Source organism: Zootoca vivipara, chromosome 5 (assembly GCF_965207765.1).
Source record: "Zootoca vivipara chromosome 5, rZooViv2.hap1.1, whole genome shotgun sequence".
In the NCBI taxonomy this organism is placed as follows: domain Eukaryota; kingdom Metazoa; phylum Chordata; class Lepidosauria; order Squamata; family Lacertidae; genus Zootoca; species Zootoca vivipara.
This window is the reverse complement of record NC_142588.1, coordinates 29,174,550-29,191,744: the sequence shown is the minus strand read 5'-3', so window position 1 is coordinate 29,191,744 and position 17,195 is coordinate 29,174,550. Positions and strand designations below refer to the sequence as shown.

Below are 17,195 nucleotides of genomic sequence, written 5' to 3'. Positions count from 1 at the left end.
TTGTGAAAACAACTGATTGTTATAAAAGGAAAGGAAAAGGAAAGGGGTTGGTTTCTGTGTTAAATCCAGGTCTTGTTCTTATGGCTTTGACTGGATCTGTTGATTTGAAAGGAATTCCTTCTTCCTCAGAATGTGTCTTTAAAACTGCAGCTTCAGTCTATGAAAAAACTCAACAACCTGTACATCATCTTGCACTTTAGATTACAATGCACAAAGCCTACCAGGCGGGCGTTTACAAAATTCCTTAGGACACAACCAATAAATCTTGAAAACTATCACATCTAGTGACCTAACCTTTTGTGCCCTAACCACCAGGTGCATGGATAAGTTGGCAGGTGCATATATACAAAAGATGGATGTATCATCTACCTACCTGTCACCTTAGGATAATACTTAATACCTTCCCTAATTAATTTTGTTTTATTGTTCTAGTTTGATTTCTATTTATTTCAGCAGAAACAAAAGGTTTTGCTGAAAAGTATGCATACTTTTATGAGGCATTTTTAATGCATATTTTGTAACTTGCTTTTGAGTTATTTTTCACAAAGAGTGATTAATAACAACTTTTTACCATGTTCCCTCCTTGTCTATTGGTATCACAGTCTGGCACTCTATTCTTTTCGGCACCTGCTCTTAAGACATTCTTATTTAGACTTGCCTAGCCAGACGCGGGTGGCGCTATGGTTTAAACCACTGAGCCTAGGGCTTGCCGATCAGAACGTCGGTGGTTCGAATCCCCATGACGGGGTGAGCTCCCGTTGCTTGGTCCCAGCTCCTGCCCACCTAGCAGTTTGAAAGCACACCAGTCCAAGTAGATAAATAGGTACCGCTCCGGCGGGAAGGTAAACGGCATTTCCGTGCGCTGCTCTGGTTCGCCAGAAGCGGCTTTGTCATGATGGCCACATGACCTGGAAGCTGTAAAGCTGTATGCCAGCTCCCTCGGCCAATAACGCGAGATGAGCGCCGCAACCCCCGAGTCGGTCACGACTGGACCTAATGGTCAGGGGTGCCTTTACCTTTTAGCCAGATGTTTAGGAAGCTCGCATGAGGTGGTTTTCCCCCCAGTCTATTCTATTGTGCTTTTAACTGTACGGTTGTCATTAGTGATGATTTTATTGTTTATATATATGTGGATGTGTATATATATATATATATATATATATATATATATATATGTTTGTAATCAGCTTTGAGGATTTTTTTACCCCTACAATCAAGTGGCATACGAATTCCATGAAATAAATAACACAAATACTGTACATAAATAACGGCTAACAGCGCAAGCCTAGCCATGTCTACCTAGAAGTAAGCCCTCTTGAATTCAACGGGGCTTACTCCCATTGCAATGAAGGCCATGAGATCTCATGCCCACGACATGTTGAGTAGCCTTTAACGCGGCCGCCCCGGAATCCAGACGCACCAGCGTCGCCAACACGGCAATAGGAAACTCTTTCGGAGGGCGGGAGTGGGCGGGGCAAAGCTCGCGGGCGGGGCGGGAATGACGGCCCTGGTGATGCAATCGCGCCGCGCCCGCTGAAAGAAAGGCGGGGCCGGAGGCGGGGCCTGGAGACGGGGGGCGTGGTCGAGGCCGCCGCGGCCTGGCTGCCCATCTTGCCTGGCAGAGCGGAGCTGGCCTTTGATTGCTCCGCTGCTCCCTGTGTGTCTTGGTCGCGGTCGCTCGACGCGGAGTCGCCTCAGCCCCGACCCTTCAGCCCAGAGGCTGCTGCTGCCCAGGTAAGGCTCGGGCGGAAAGAAACCGACGGAGATAGCGGCGGGAGGGAGGGAGCTCCGGGCTGGCACCGTATTCACGGTAGCAGATGCGGGCGGCGAGTCTCAAACGGGGCTGGAAGTCACGTCTGGAAGCCGCGCCCCCCCCCCGCCCCCAGGGTGTTTAGGAGCTGTTGTGTTGAGAAACACAAGCCACTCTGCACATGCTCAAGAAGATTCCTCTGCCTTGTTTACATCCTAGCACGGGAAGTAGCCTCTTAAACCCGTGGTTTCGATCCCAAGCTTGTCAAGCCTTGAACTTGCTCCCCCTGGCGCTGTCCCTCCCCGCTGCATATTCAGGGATAGGCTAGTTCATCTTCTAATGTATTAAGTTAAGGGATTTCCCTTCAAGCTTTCTCTTTATATCACATTTATAAGGAGAGAAATGGCAGGGGCGGGGCGGGGAGGTTCTTTTGGTTAAGAAACCCCTTTGCCATGATTTTGGTACCCTGACCCCACCCCCTTGTTGTTTGGCATATTTTATGGACTGCTGCTGATGCCTCTGTGCGTGTGTGGGACCTATGTTAGGCCATAAGTGCCTAATTCGGAATAAAAAGAACAGCTCTGTAAAGCAATTTGCACTCTGGGTTCTATGGAAGTATTGAGCTATGAGTATGATGCAGGAATATGTTTTATGTGGTGCATCCATGAAATTACCTGCCTGGTAGCATAGTGTCCCTTATCCTGCTTCCTGGATCTATATCATCTGTTGTATATTCTATAAATGGGTTTAAGTGCCACGTGGAAAACAAGAATCACATAAGCAGAAGGTGGTTTCTTTATTCATATTATCCCCCTCCCCTTTGGTTGTATTATGACATATTTAAAAGTTGGGGTTATTTTGTAGTGGTGATTGCGCATGTTTAACTTCGCGATGCAACTCTACCTAGAAACTGTATTCTCTTGCTTCCTCAGAAAGAGGCTGAATGATCTATTCTCAGTTGACCCAGAACTACTTTAAATGGGTGAAATCGCCACACCCCCTGCATCCTAGAAAGCCTGTTTAAGCCAATCATCTGTTCTTATGGCTTAAAGAAAAATGCTTACTGCCTAGTTCCATTTGTGTTTAAGTCCTCCTGAACTCACTGGAGCTCATCTGAAGTAATTTTCTTGTAAGTGTGCTTAGGACTGCAGCCTTAATAGTTCAGAATTGACTTTTTTTTTAAAGTAAGTCTGACATATTTCTCAAATATTGGTGTGTGGTGTATTGAGAAGCTTTTCAGCCTCTTGATAGGGCTTTGTGTGCTCACTGCTTGGAAAACACTATCTCAACCACAGTGAAACTAATATGGATCCTGGCAACTCTCCCTTTTCTCTGTCATTATAGTTGCCTTGTGGTATAACTAAGGTGGTCAGGTCTCCTTTGTAGTAAAGAAGATTTCCCTCACCTGGTGCCCTCCAGTTTTTTTAAACCACAATTCCCATAACCCCTGACCATTGGCCATGCTGGCTGGAGCTCATGGGAAATGTAGTGCAGAACATCTAGAAGGCACCTGGTTTGGGAAGGCTGCAGCTGAGAGACAATGCTTTCCAGTTTATGCTCCTGTAATATTGTGTTTTGTCTCTGTATATTAAATCAGGATTGCAAATGCCACAGTATTTATTTTATTTCATAATTATTTTTTATCCCACACTTTCCCCAAGGATCTTAAAGTAACCTACATCTGCACTTTATCCTCTCAAGAACCCTTGTGAGTTTACATGCGGAGCTGGCTATTAGACCAAGAATGGGGATTTGAACTCAGGTTTCCCCTAGTTCCACACTCCACAGTCTTCAATCTTTACACCCCATCTTTCTATAAAATATGGAGTGGAGATTGAACAGTAGTCAGTTTGTAACAGCAGGGGAGGTATGGACCGTAGCGGGATGAGATTTCATAGGTAAATGAAAATGGACTGGGAAAACAGGGGTATCTTAGTCCTTGTGTATAGATCAGGTTAATAGTAGCATACAAGCAACAATCACCTTACATCATGTTCAGGTTCCACCTTTTCTCTAAGTAGCTCAGAGTGGTGTGCATCATTTCTTACTTTTACACAGTACTCACAACCCCATGTAGCAAATTAAAGAGATAGCGAATAGCCCAAGGTAACCTAGGTCTCTGCACTCATGCACTCTCACTTTTAACCAGTGCTTTTTTCTGGCGGTATGTGCAGTACCGGCACCCTTTTTTCTGGAAAAAGCCCCAGGCTCTCTCCTCCTCTACAGTGGTCAACTTCCACTGGGAGGAGCACTGTTCCTTCCTCAGTGGCAACCTCTCTCTCCCCTTGCTCCCGACACCAATGCCGGCTCGACACAAGTAGTAGCACATCTGGTTAGGAGGCAACTCCACAGCCCTTTGAAAGAGAACTTACAGCTGGTGCATCTGCGCAGGGCAGTGCATGAGCCTGATACCAAAGTCACTGCCCTCAGCCATGGTTGGCACCTGCTCAAGAGTGGCTATTAGAAAACTGTGTGTGTGTGTGTGTGTGTGTGTGTGTTGTTAGAACCACCTTAAATCAAGAAGGCCCTTCAATTTAGCAAGAAGGCCAGGTGCTACTACTTATTTTAATATTTTATAGTTAACTTTTAACTACTATAAATAGTTAACATTTGTAACTTTTTATTAAACCTTTACATATATTTAGGCGCCAGACAAAAACATTCCTCTTCTCTCAGGCCTTTGGCTAATTTATGACCTTTTAAACTGTATTCTTTTCGTTTGTTACTATGTTACATATTTTTGTGGTTTTTTTAATATTGTAAACCACCTCATGATCCTTATGATGGGTGCTATAGAAATAAAATAAATAAATGCAAGGTAGGTAACACAATATTAAAACAATAGTTGCTTCCAGGCCTTTTGTAGTAAGTGACTAAGAGAAATAAATAAATGTAGATTAATACATTTCTTCTTCAGCTCCTTGGGGAGACAAGTGGGCAGATTCTTCCCCAGACCAGAATCTCTCTCTCTCAATCTTGTATAGAGAGAATGAAGGTCCTCCCTCTTCCTGACCAAAGATTAAAGAAATGGAATGTGTTATTTGTCAGGTTTAGTAAGAAAGTCCCTTGTGGCTTTTCTGTGGCTTTTGCTTCTTCATTCTGTGATTTGCAGAGAGAGAGAGAGAGAGAGAGAATTTTATGGGGGGCATCAATAGCAATGAACTTGTCATGGTTATTTTGGGGTGGATTGACTAAATTTTTACAGGGGACAATCCTTGGATACTTTAAAATGAAAATAACAGATTTGTGCTTGGCATAGCTCTCCATCATTAAAACGTGACACAATGCAGCTCTGTCTTTGAAGCAAGCATTAAGGCCTGGACTATACATGTGAAATGAGTTGACCGAGTCCTGAGACTGTACAGTAATGGAGTTCTGGAGTGTCCTGCTTCAGAGTACAAGCGCCACAATAATTTTCTAAAAATACCTCCCTACGTTTAAAAGACAAACATCACATTGCTAGAAATGGAGAACTAGCAGAGAAGGAAGTGGGCCAGGCAAGTTCTGAGCTGCTCCTTGCATGTGAAGGACTTTCAGAAATCATTCGCCCACACCTGCAGTCTGAAGTAGTATGGTCCAAGAGACTATCACTTCAGTCTCCTTCATATGTCAAGCAAATGTAAGCCTCGTGATGGCATGCTTTTGTAGATTGCCCATTACCTGGCATGCTGGGGACACAGGAGGCCTGCTGGAGCTGTTTTGTTTTGATTAAAGAAAATATTGCTGCCATTGATAAGAGAAGTAGAGCAGTGGTAGCTGCTCTCCTAATTTACCCAGAATCTCATTGGGTCCTGTCATTATCTTGAGATCTGCAGATAAAGGGTGGTATATAAATTTAATAAATAAGGATAAGAATAATGACATCCATTCAGATGTTAAGTAGATTTTAATGGTAGCTGGATTTACATATGATGATCTTTACATATGATGATTGTCTTCTGAATGCCTTCCAGGACACGTCTTGAGGTCAGACTGGTAGTATCAGGATCAATAAAGTTCGTAAGGGAGGTTCTCTTGTCATATTAAGTTATGCCAACCTATTTACTCATGCCATGACCTACAGTGATAAATCATAGAAAAAGTTCAGATCGACACACATCTATTCACAGCACCACCAATACATTCACTCTTAATGAAATCAATGATATATTAAACGTCTTTCATTTTTCCTCTTCTCTTTCTCTCTCCAACTCGCTCAATTTTCCTCAGACATATACTCATAGCACTTGCTAGCTACAGCAGCTTTTCAAGCCTACTCAAGACCGCAATTTAAAGACATAAATTGTGCTACTTTGATCTGTATTTAACTCTTAACAGCATACCCCCATTGTTCACAAGAGTGTCTGAAATGGTTACATTGCTAATGAAGTCCCCCCCCCAATAACTCCAGCTTCCAATTCAATTCTGCACCATTTTACAGAGGCAGAGAACATTGGAAATTGCCTGCTTTTTGGTCTGTGCTTAGGATTGCAGAGGAAACCTTGCTTCCTCTGGGTTGAAAATTGCTTTGTGAATAAGAAGATTTACTGAGTGAGCATGAATCCATTATTTGCGAGGCTTAGTCAGAAAATGGAATATAGATTTTGTACATTAATTACTTTTTTTCTTGATCGATAATTTGATTTTTGTCATGTTGGCTGGGTTTGTCTTCAAGAAATTATAAATAAAGACTTACCGGTAGCTGTTTGGATGAGAAGAATGAGTCATATGTAAAAATTCATCATTTTAAAAATCGTATAAGCGTAAAAGGTTTAATTAGAAATAATAAAGCACCTGTTACTTATGGAAGAAAGCATATGCAAAGGTTTGTTCAGATATTCCTTACTGTTTTGTCTTTAATATAGCATTGCCACTCTATTTTTGTTGTTGTTTAGTCGTGTCCGACTCTTCATGACCCCATGGACCAGAGCACGCCAGGCACTCCTGTCTTCCACTGCCTCCCGCAGTTTGGTCAAACTCATGTTCGTAGCTTCGAGAACACTGTCCAACCATCTCGTCCTCTGTCGTCCCCTTCTCCTAGTGCCCTCAATCTTTCCCAACATCAGGGTCTTTTCCAGGGAGTCTTCTCTTCTCATGAGGTGGCCAAAGTATTGGAGCCTCAGCTTCAGGATCTGTCCTTCCAGTGAGCGCTCAGGGCTGATTTCCTTTAGAATGGATAGGTTTGATCTTCTTGCAGTCCATGGGACTCTCAAGAGTCTCCTCCAGCACCATAATTCAAAAGCATCAATTCTTCGGCGATCAGCCTTCTTTATGGTCCAGCTCTCACTTCCATACATCACTACTGGGAAAACCATAGCTTTAACTATACGGACCTTTGTAGACAAGGTGATGTCTCTGCTTTTTAAGATGCTGTCTAGGTTTTTCATTGCTTTTCTCCTAAGAAGCAGGGGTCTTTTAATTTCGTGACTGCTGTCACCATCTGCAGTGATCAAGGAGCCCAAGAAAGTAAAATCTCTCACTACCTCCATTTCTTCCCCTTCTATTTGCCAGGAGGTGATGGGACCAGTGGCCATGATCTTGGTTTTTTTGATGTTGTGCTTCAGACCTTTTTTTGTGCTCTCCTCTTTCACCCTCATTAAAAGGTTATTTAATTCCTCCTCACTTTCTGCCATCAAGGTTGTGTCATCTGCATACCTGAGGTTGTTGATATTTCTTCCGGCAATCTTAATTCCAGCTTGGGATTCATCCAGTCCAGCCTTTCGCATGATGAATTCTGCATATAAGTTAAATAAGCAGGGAGACAATATACAACCTTGTCGTTCTCCTTTCCCAATTTTGAACCAATTAGTTGTTCCATATCCAGTTCTAGCTGTAGCTTCTTGTTCCACGTAGAGATTTCTCAGGAGACAGATGAGGTGATCAGGCACTCCCATTTCTTTAAGAACTTGCCATAGTTTGCTGTGGTCGACACAGTCAAAGGCTTTTGCATAGTCAATGAAGCAGAAGTAGACATTTTTCTGGAACTCTCTAGCTTTCTCCATAATCCAGCGCATGTTTGCTATTTGGTCTCTGGTTCCTCTGCCCCTTCGAAATCCAGCTTGCACTTCTGGGAGTTCTCGGTCCACATACTGAATTTTAGAATTTTAGGCATAACCTTGCTAGCGTGTGAAATGAGCGCAATTGTGCGGTAGTTGGAACATTCTTTGGCACTGCCCTTCTTTGGAATTGGGATGTAGACTGATCTTCTCCAATCCTCTGGCCATTGCTGAGTTTTCCAAACTTGCTGGCATATTGGGTGTAGCACCTTGACAGCATCATCTTTTAAAATTTTTAATAGTTCAGCTGGAATATCATCACTTCCACTCTCCAAGATGTCTGGCTCAAGGTCAGCAACCACACTACCTGGGGTGTACAAGACCTCCATATCTTTTTGGTATAATTCCTCTGTGTATTCTTGCCACCTCTTCTTGATGTCTTCTGCTTCTGTTAGGTCCTTACCACTTTTGTCCTTTATTATGGTAATCTTTGTACGAAATGTTCCTTTCATATCTCCAATTTTCTTGAACAGATCTCTGGTTTTCCCCATTCTGTTGTTTTCTTCTATTTCTTTGCATTGCTCGTTTAAAAAGGCCCTCTTGTCTCCCCTTGCTATTTTTTTGAAATCTGCATTCAGTTTCCTGTATCTTTCCCTATCTCCCTTGCATTTTGCTTGCCTCCTCTCCCCCGCTATTTGTAAGGCCTCGTTGGACAGCCATTTTGCTTTCTTGCATTTCCTTTTCCTTGGGATGGTTTTCGTTGCTGCCTCCTGTATAATGTTATGAGCCTCCATCCATAGTTCTTCAGGCACTCTGTCCACCAAATCTAAATCCTTAAACCTGTTCCTCACTTCCACTGTGTATTCATAAGGGATTTGATTTAGATTGTATCTTACTGGCCCAGTGGTTTTTCATACTTTCTTCAGTTTAAGCTGGAATTTTGCTATAAGAAGAATTTTGCCACTCTATGGTCATGCTAATTTTCTTGGTACCACATGGCTCAGTTTAATAGTAAATTAGCTCCTTAAATAGTAGAATTTGCTGGGTTGCTATTTAGTAAACATAATGAATTACACTCCTTAAATACAAAAAAGTTAGTGGTAAGGCAGACATCTCTTGTTGACTTAGCTTTTCTCACAGAAGCAAAGGATCACAAGGTATAATACAAAACTAATCCTGTCTTATGCCTGGACCTGCAAAATGAAAGAAATTGAGGTTTAGGTTGCAATCCTGTAGCCCCTAAATTTGGGAGTAAGTCCCATAAAACTCAATAGGACTCCGCTTCTGAAAATAAACATGTATGAGATTAGGCTGTTTAATTTTGAAAGTGATTTTAGCCATGCTGGAAAACTGATGTATGCTTGAATTGCAACTCCAGCAAGGATGAACAACCTCAGCTTAAAGTGCTGCATTGGGGAGCGTTTGAAGAGTGGATTGTTTGAGTAGACAATGATGGACTTCACTTAGAGTACACCAATGTGACTGCAACTTTATTGGTAGTAATGGTCTCTGTGACTGTGTTTTAAATAGAGTGGTGGACTGTGGGAAATAAGCTGTGGGTGTAAGAATGCAACAGTTTCCAATCCGACTGGTCTTTGTCACAATCAGTGCTGTTTCTGTTCTGCTGCAGTTTGTTTCCCCCCAAATGCTACATTATTTGTCTCACTGTCCTCTATTTAATGTACTTTGTTATTATTTATGTCATTTATGTGAGTTACAAATTTAATGAAATTAATGTTGCAATTGTTTCCATAGCATTTTTTTCAATGCAAAGGAAACATGATTCAAATGGAGGCAGGGGAGTCATGAATTACAAATTGTTTGCGGACTGAAAACAACAGCAGCAATTTCCATTTGGTATTTGCTTGATCAATTTGCATTTCAGGCATAGGATGAATAAGCAAATGCCAGCAATTTTCACTTCTGCTTGTGCTTTTGTCAGAATCCTCTAGCATCCCTAATTACAGCTAATAAATTTCAGGTGGGCATTGTAAGAAGTAGCTGCATACCGAACTTAAAAATGGAAAGCGTAATGCTGGTGGTCAACAAAAGAGGTTAAAAACTGTCTCCAGGCAAATCTTTAAAAATGTAGTATAAACACTGACAACTGGGAGACACTGGCCTGCGAGCACTCCAGTTGGAGGACAGCCTTTACCAAAGGTGTCATGGGCTTTGAAGAAACTCGATCTCAGGACGCAAGGGAGAAACGTGCTAAGAGGAAGGCACGATTGGCAAATCCACACAGTGATCAACTCCTGCCTGGAAACCAATGTCCCCACTGTGGAAGGACGTGTGGATCCAGAATTGGCCTCCACAGTCACTTACGGACCCATTGTTAAAATCGTGTTTATGGAAGACAATCTTATGGGAGATCAATCTTATGGAAGACAATCTTATGGAAGACAATCTTTATGGAAGATCACTTATGAGTGATCACCAAAGAAGAAGAAGAAGAAGACTTTGATTTGAATGGTTATCAGCAATGTTAATTACATAGTGACTTGAAGCTCTTGTCTTTCTAATTGGTGCCACATCCATGTGACTTGAGTTTAGATAACCTGATCCTTAAAATGTTTTAGCTGAAAAAAGTGGGTAGCATACTTGTGTTCTCACTTATGTTAATCAATCCAAGTTTTGTTGGCTGACTGATGCAGTGCTTTACTGAGAGAGATTGAAATAGCATAGGGATCTTGAGCCTGTTTGTCTTCTTATATAATTTTAGGTTTAATTGCATTATGCATTTGGAGCTGCTGCTTTTCAGAGCAGCTGTGCTCTAGGAAAGGTGTCCCCTCAAGGCCACATCAGAATCTGCTAGACCCAAGGAGATAATAAGCTGTCCTAGGTGAAAGGATGAATAAAATCTTGGCACCTGTCATTTTAGATCTCATGCCTGGGGCAGAGGCTGATGACAGGAGGCAAGGCTATGCGTATAATAGCTGGAAGAAAAATTAGTTGTGGGGTGGTAGCGGCGTGGGTTTCTGATGGGGATCAGGCAGTGACTTAGATGGAGCGATGGCTTTCAGGCTTTCCCCCTTGGTTGGAATTAGTACGATGAAATATTAGCTTGAGCACCATCAAAGAAATTATGCTGGTACAAAATTTCATCATCTTCAGAAATGTAATTCAGATTAATAATGCAAGCACTGTGGGCAATCTTTTACCTAGTGATGCTGAAAAAAAAATGTCAAGGTGAGTGAAGACGGCAGTGAAGCAATCCTGGGAAAGACAGCTCTGGGTAACTTAACCAGCAGCGACAATCTATCTTGCCCACTGCTGCCCACTCAGACACATGAAATGCTGTGCAGAAGATTGAGATCTGTAAATTGCAAGTGTTGGATGTCCACACCATAGCTGAATTAGCTCTCCTGCAGTTGGTTTCTGTTGTTGTTGCTGCCTTCCCCAAATACATTATATCAGCTTCTCTATGCTGCTGCCCCATTTCATGTGAATCTGAATGTACAGTTACGGTAATTCTCATTTGTGGTACCTGCACAATGGAGTTTGGGTGCAGGTTTGCAGGTTTGACTTGCTCCACTCGAAACTGACCAGAGCTGTCTTTCCCATAGGGCGTAGTGGTGCGTTGCGCCAGGGCGCCGGCCTCTCAGGGCGCCGGCCTCCCGACAGCTGCATCCCGCCAACCATAAGGCTGGCGGGCGTGCACCTTCCCTCCCAAGCCTCCTTGGGAGGAGAGCGATCCCTGCAGAGGCTTAGGATGGAAGCTGTGCCCCACCAACCATAAGGCTGGCGGATGCGCAGCTTCCCTCCCAAGCCTTCCAAGCCTCTGCAGGGATCGCTCTCCTCCCACGGAGGCTTGGGAGGGGCGCAACTTCACTCCCAAGCCTTTGCGGGGATTGCTTTCCTGCAGCGGCATGGGGGAGAGTTGCGCCTCCCCACGGATGGCTGGCAGTGCGCAGCTATGGCCACCCCAACACTATCCATGGTAATTTGGGGGCGCTGGGCGGATATTTGCAACCCGGCGCCGCATCTGCTAAAGTCGGCCCTGAAACTGACCAATACTGAAAAAGAGATTAAAACTTTGATTCCTTCACAGAAACTCCACATGTAAATCTTGAAAGGTTTGACCGTTCTGGTGGTTGAACAGGATACAGCAGATGCTGTGTTGTTTGCTTTCATAGAATCATAGAGTTGGAAGAGACCACAAGGGCCATCCAGTCCAACCCCCTACCAAGCAGGAAACACCATCAAAGCATTCTTGACATATGGCTGTCAAGCCTCTGCTTAAAGACCTCCAAAGAAGGAGACTCCACCACACTCCTTGGTAGCAAATTCCACTGCCGAACAGCTCTTACTGTCAGGAAGTTCTTCCTAATGTTTAGGTGGAATCTTCTTTCTTGTAGTTTGAATCCATTGCTCCGTGTCCGCATCTCTGGAGCAGCAGAAAACAATCTTTCTCCCTCCTCCATATGACATCCTTTCATATATTTGAACATGGCTATCATATCACCCCTTAACCTTCTCTTCTCCAGGCTAAACATACCCAGCTCCCTAAGCCGTTCCTCATAAGGCATTGTTTCCAGGCCTTTGACCATTTTGGTTGCCCTCCTCTGGACACGTTCTAGCTTGTCAGTATCCTTCTTGAACTGTGGTGCCCAGAACTGGACACAGTACTCCAGGTGAGGTCTGACCAGAGCAGAATACAGTGGTACTATTACTTCCCTTGATCGAGATGCTATACTCCTATTGATGCAGCCCAGAATTGCATTGGCTTTTTTAGCTGCTGCATCACACTGCTGACTCATGTTAAGTTTGTGGTCTACCAAGACTCCTAGATCCTTTTCACATGTACTGCTCTCAAGCCAGGTGTCACCCATCCTGTATTTGTGCCTTTCATTTTCATTTTCATTCATTTTTTTTGCCCAAGTGTAGTACCTTACATTTCTCCTTGTTAAAATTCATCTTGTTTGCTTTGGCCCAGTTGTCTAATCTGTTAAGGTCTTTTGAAGTGTGATCCTGTCCTCTGGGGTATTAGCCACCCCTCCCAATTTGGTGTCGTCTGCAAACTTGCTCAGGATGCCCTCAAGCCCATCATCTAAGTCATTGATAAAGATGTTGAATAAGACTGGGCCCAAGACAGAACCCTGTCGCACCCCACTAGTCACTACTCTCCAGGATGAGGAGGAGCCATTGATGAGCACCCTTTGGGTTCGGTCAGTAAGCCAGTTACAAATCCACTGTATGGTAGCATTGTCTAGCCCGCATTTTACCAGCTTCTTTACAAGAATATCATGGGGCACCTTGTCAAAGGCCATGCTGAAATCAAGATAGGCTACATCCACAGCGTTCCCTTCATCTACCAGGCTTGTAATTCTGTCAAAAAATGAGATCAGATTAGTCTGACATGACTTATTTTTCAGAAACCCATGCTGACTTTTAGTGATCACAGAGTTTCTTTCTAGGTGCTCACAGACTGTTTGCTTAATGATCTGCTCTAGAATCTTTCCTGGTATTGATGTCAGGCTGACTGGGCGGTAATTGTTTGGGTCCTCTCTTTTCCCCTTTTTGAAAATAGGGACAACATTTGCCCTCCTCCAGTCTGCTGGAACTTCGCCTGTTCTCCAGGAATTTTTCCTTGCCTGTTACAGTGGTGCCTCGCTTAACGAATGCCCTGCTTAATGAAATTTCCGCTTAACGAAAGGTTTTTTCTAGCGGAGGTTGCCTCGCTAGACGAATTCGTTTTACGAAAAATTCGTCTAGTGAATCACGGTTTCCCATAGGAATGCATTGAAATTCAATTAATGCGTTCCTATGGGCAAAAAAAAAAATCAAAAAAATTCAATGCATTCCTATGGGATTCGCTAGACGAATTTTTCGTTATAAGAAAAGACCTGTGGAACGAATTAAATTTGTCTAGCGAGGCACCACTGTATCCTGTTTTCCCCCTCTCCCCTGCCTTTTCTTTGAAAATAAAGGTAAAGGGACCCCTGATAATTAGTTCCAGTCATGACCGACTCTGGGGTTGTGGCGCTCATCTCACGTTATTGGCTGAGGGAGCCGGTGTACAGCTTCCAGGTCATGTGGCCAGTATGACAAAGCCGCTTCTGGCAAACCAGAGCAGCACACAGAAATGCTGTTTACCTTCCCGCTGGAGCAGTACCTATTTATCTACTTGCACTTTGACGTGCTTTTGAACTGCTAGGTTGGCAGGAGCTGGGACCAAGCAATGGGAGCTCACCCCGCCACAGGGATTCGAACCACCGACCTTCTGATCGGCAAGTCCTAGGCTCTGTGGTTTAACCCACAGCGCCACATGCGTCCCTATTCTTTGAAAATACTCCACCATAAATCAAAAGGCTTATGCACCTGTGCATGATCACCTGTCTTCAGCTAGGTCACAGATTCTGTTTCCTTTGTTTGAGAGTCATGTTATCTCATTTGCAGCTACTCCAGCTTTGTGCCATCTAGGTCAGCTACGAAAGCTAACACAACCATGGATTTTCCTACCCTGATCCTACCCCATTTGTTTTGGGGTTGGTGGAGTTGTGTCTTTCTAACAGGGAGAATGGTAGATTGTGCAACTGGCATAAGAGCAGGGCAGGAGAATCCACAAAGTTGTGCTTTTTTTCAACTACCCCACCCTTGTATTGTTTGGGGACAGGCTATTTTATCTGGCAGAAATAGGTAGAGGTTAGAACCTCTACACAAGGTTACTGTAGAACCAGAAACCTGGGAAGACACACTATTTTCAGCACTCACAATTAAATAAATTTTGCATATCCTGCCGTATGAAGGTCACTTCCAGATTACCTGTTTATTGAGCGTTCATCCTGATTTGCGGAGAAGTTTAAAGACCTTGCATTGTTACCCCACAGTTTCCAGCACATTTCCCCATCACTTTCCTTATCTCAAAAAGTCCAGAGGCTCTTTTTGGAAGCAAGTTTCTTGGGCAAGATCATCATATGCACTTTAAATGCACAACCTGAATTTGCTGGTATGCAGCTGAATTCCTCTCACAAAATAACTAACAGTCTGGAAGTGCATAAGGCAGAGCTTTCCAAACTGTGTGTCACGACCTGTTAGTGTGCCAGCTGCAGAGTGTAAATGTGTCACACGGATGATCACCACAATCCTCCTGGGGCTGGAAAGTTTAACCTCCGGTTTGCTAGTAAAACTGAATTACTGTGTTGCAAAATGATGCATGTCTAAAAAGTGTGTCACCAACATGAAAAGTTTAGAAAGCTCTGGCCTAAGGCCTCAAAAGTGCATATGAGGTCCAATGAAGAGACCTGACTGGAACTTATATAGATCTTCTTCTTATCCTCTGATTACTTTTTCAGACCGCCATCGTGCTTGCCCAGTTTCCCCCAGCCGTGAGGACTAGAAACTTTGTAAACTTACATTTCAGAAGGAAACTTGCATATGGCTGCAAAGCAATTAAAATTGGCGAGAAACACAGAACATTTTGTTAAATGCAGTATTTGGGTTGTTGTTTTTTTAAAAAAATGGTGTTAACATTCTTTTTAACAGTGTTGCATACATTTTGTTTTTTCTCCCTGCTGACACTAATTGGCTTGTGAATTCTAACTGAGATGAGAATGTGTCTTTCTGAAAGTGTATATTGCACACAGCATCTAATATTGCTGATTGGCTCCCTTGGGGGCAGCTATCGTACAGTGATCATCTTCTCTGATCTGTCACTGGTTATGAGCTTTAAAATGAAGAGAATATTTGATGCTTTATTAAACCTAGCGGGCAATGCTATTCTGAATTTTGAATAGATTAAAAGAGAGGGATAGTGCTGAGATCCCTGGAAGTAGGGATGGGGAAAACCTGTGCCTGATAATATTGGGCTAGATGGACTGTTGGCGCAGTGCTATACCAGGACAAAAATTATTGAGCTTTTTGTGGGACACTGAGCAAGTTCATTCCTCTATATTTGTCTTTCCCCCAAACTTCACAATAGCCACCTATATATTACAACTTGAATATCCATGTGTTTATAGTATAGTATAGTATAGTATAGTATAGTATAGTATAGTATAGTATAGTATAGTATAGTATGGCAGGGACCCAGGTGGCAGTGTGGGTTAATCCACAGAGTCTAGGGCTTGCTGATCAGAAGGTCGGCGGTTCGAATCCCTGCAACGGGGTGAGCTCCCGTTGCTCGGTCCCAGCTCCTGCCAACCTAGCATTTCGAAAGCACATCAAAGTGCAAGTAGATAAATAGGGACCGCTCCGGCAGGAAGGTAAACGGCGTTTCCGTGTGCTGCTCTGGTTCGCTGGAAGCAGCTTTGTCATGCTGGCCACATGACCCGGAAGCTGTCTGCGGACAAACGCCGGCTCCCTCGGCCTATAGAGCGAGATGAGCGCCGCAGCCCCAGAGTCGGACATGACTGGACCTGATGGTCAGGGGCCCCTTTACCTTTACCTTTTTATAGTATAGTATAGTATAGTATAGTATAGTATAGTATAGTATAGTATAGTATAGTATAGTATAGTACAGTACAGTACAGTACAGTATAGTATTATTAAGAGTGAAATTAAAAGTGAAGAGCAAGCCAAACTTTGTGGACCACCAAGCAGTGGACATGTTCTCCTTGATGGTGCATCTGTGAAACACAGTGTGATGTCAATGACATTTCCCTGCTACCATCTTCAACTCCAAGTTCAGAAGTAGGAAGGGAAAGCTGGGTTTGCTTTGGCTTTCTGTTTGTTGGCTACTTGGGGCACCTGGGGAGTATGGTACCAAGGCATCTCTGTTACATCCCACCCCCTGGAGCCAGAACAGAGTGATGGACCACATAGCCAAATCACACACATTCAAAAACGTTTGGGAGTGGTGCTGTGGTCATCCTCCTGCTTGCAGCTCCAGGCTGTGGAGGTGGATCTGGACTTGTGGCAGTCGCATGGGCAACAGTGGTGAATGAAATTGTTAAGATACTGGATTACGTGGTCATTAATGAAAATAATTTCCAAGAAACAATTCTGTTGCATAGGTCCTGTTCAAATCTTTTATCAAATGCCCTGGACATCCAGTGCAGGCACCCCCAAACTGTGGCCCTCCAGATGTTTTGCCCTACAACTCCCATGATCCCTAGCTAACAGGACCAGTGGTCGGGGAAGATGGGAATTGTAGTCCAAAACATCTGGAGGGCCGAAGTTTGGGGATGCCTGATCTATTGGGTCCAGAGATGGGTCAAGGAAGCGGTTGTGTGGAATGTGATTCTGTCCCCAACTGCATGTAGGCTTGCATGCTTAGAGCCTAGTCTAAACCATCTGCTCTTTCTTTTACAAGCAGAAGCCATTCAAATGCTACCATTTCTTGAAATCCTGGAAGAGGACAAGTTTGATTTTAATTTTTGTTTCTGTTCTTCAAAACCTGGATTCTTTAGCCCAATTATTCTGACTAAAACTAACTTCTTCTCCCTGCTCTGCAAATTCCAAAATCTCAGCGGGGATGAAGCACAGGTGGAAGAAAGAACGAAGGGCATACCTCTCTTGACTTGTTTTGA

General features: G+C 43.6%; 1 protein-coding gene across 3 annotated transcripts in view; it reads left to right on the top strand.

Moving 5' to 3' along the window:
• The window catches only part of MICU1 (mitochondrial calcium uptake 1), a 196,689-nt gene that overhangs the window by 58,312 nt on the left and 121,182 nt on the right, over nucleotides 1-17,195 (top strand). For 2 of the 3 annotated variants that reach the window (XM_035138592.3, XM_060274896.2), the window contains exon 1: nucleotides 1,573-1,734. The exons of the other annotated variant lie outside the window; for it this stretch is intronic. The gene's annotated coding sequence lies outside the window, so the exon portion shown is untranslated. Of the gene's footprint in view, nucleotides 1-1,572; nucleotides 1,735-17,195 lie in introns of those variants that run through there. 3 annotated transcript variants of the gene reach the window in all.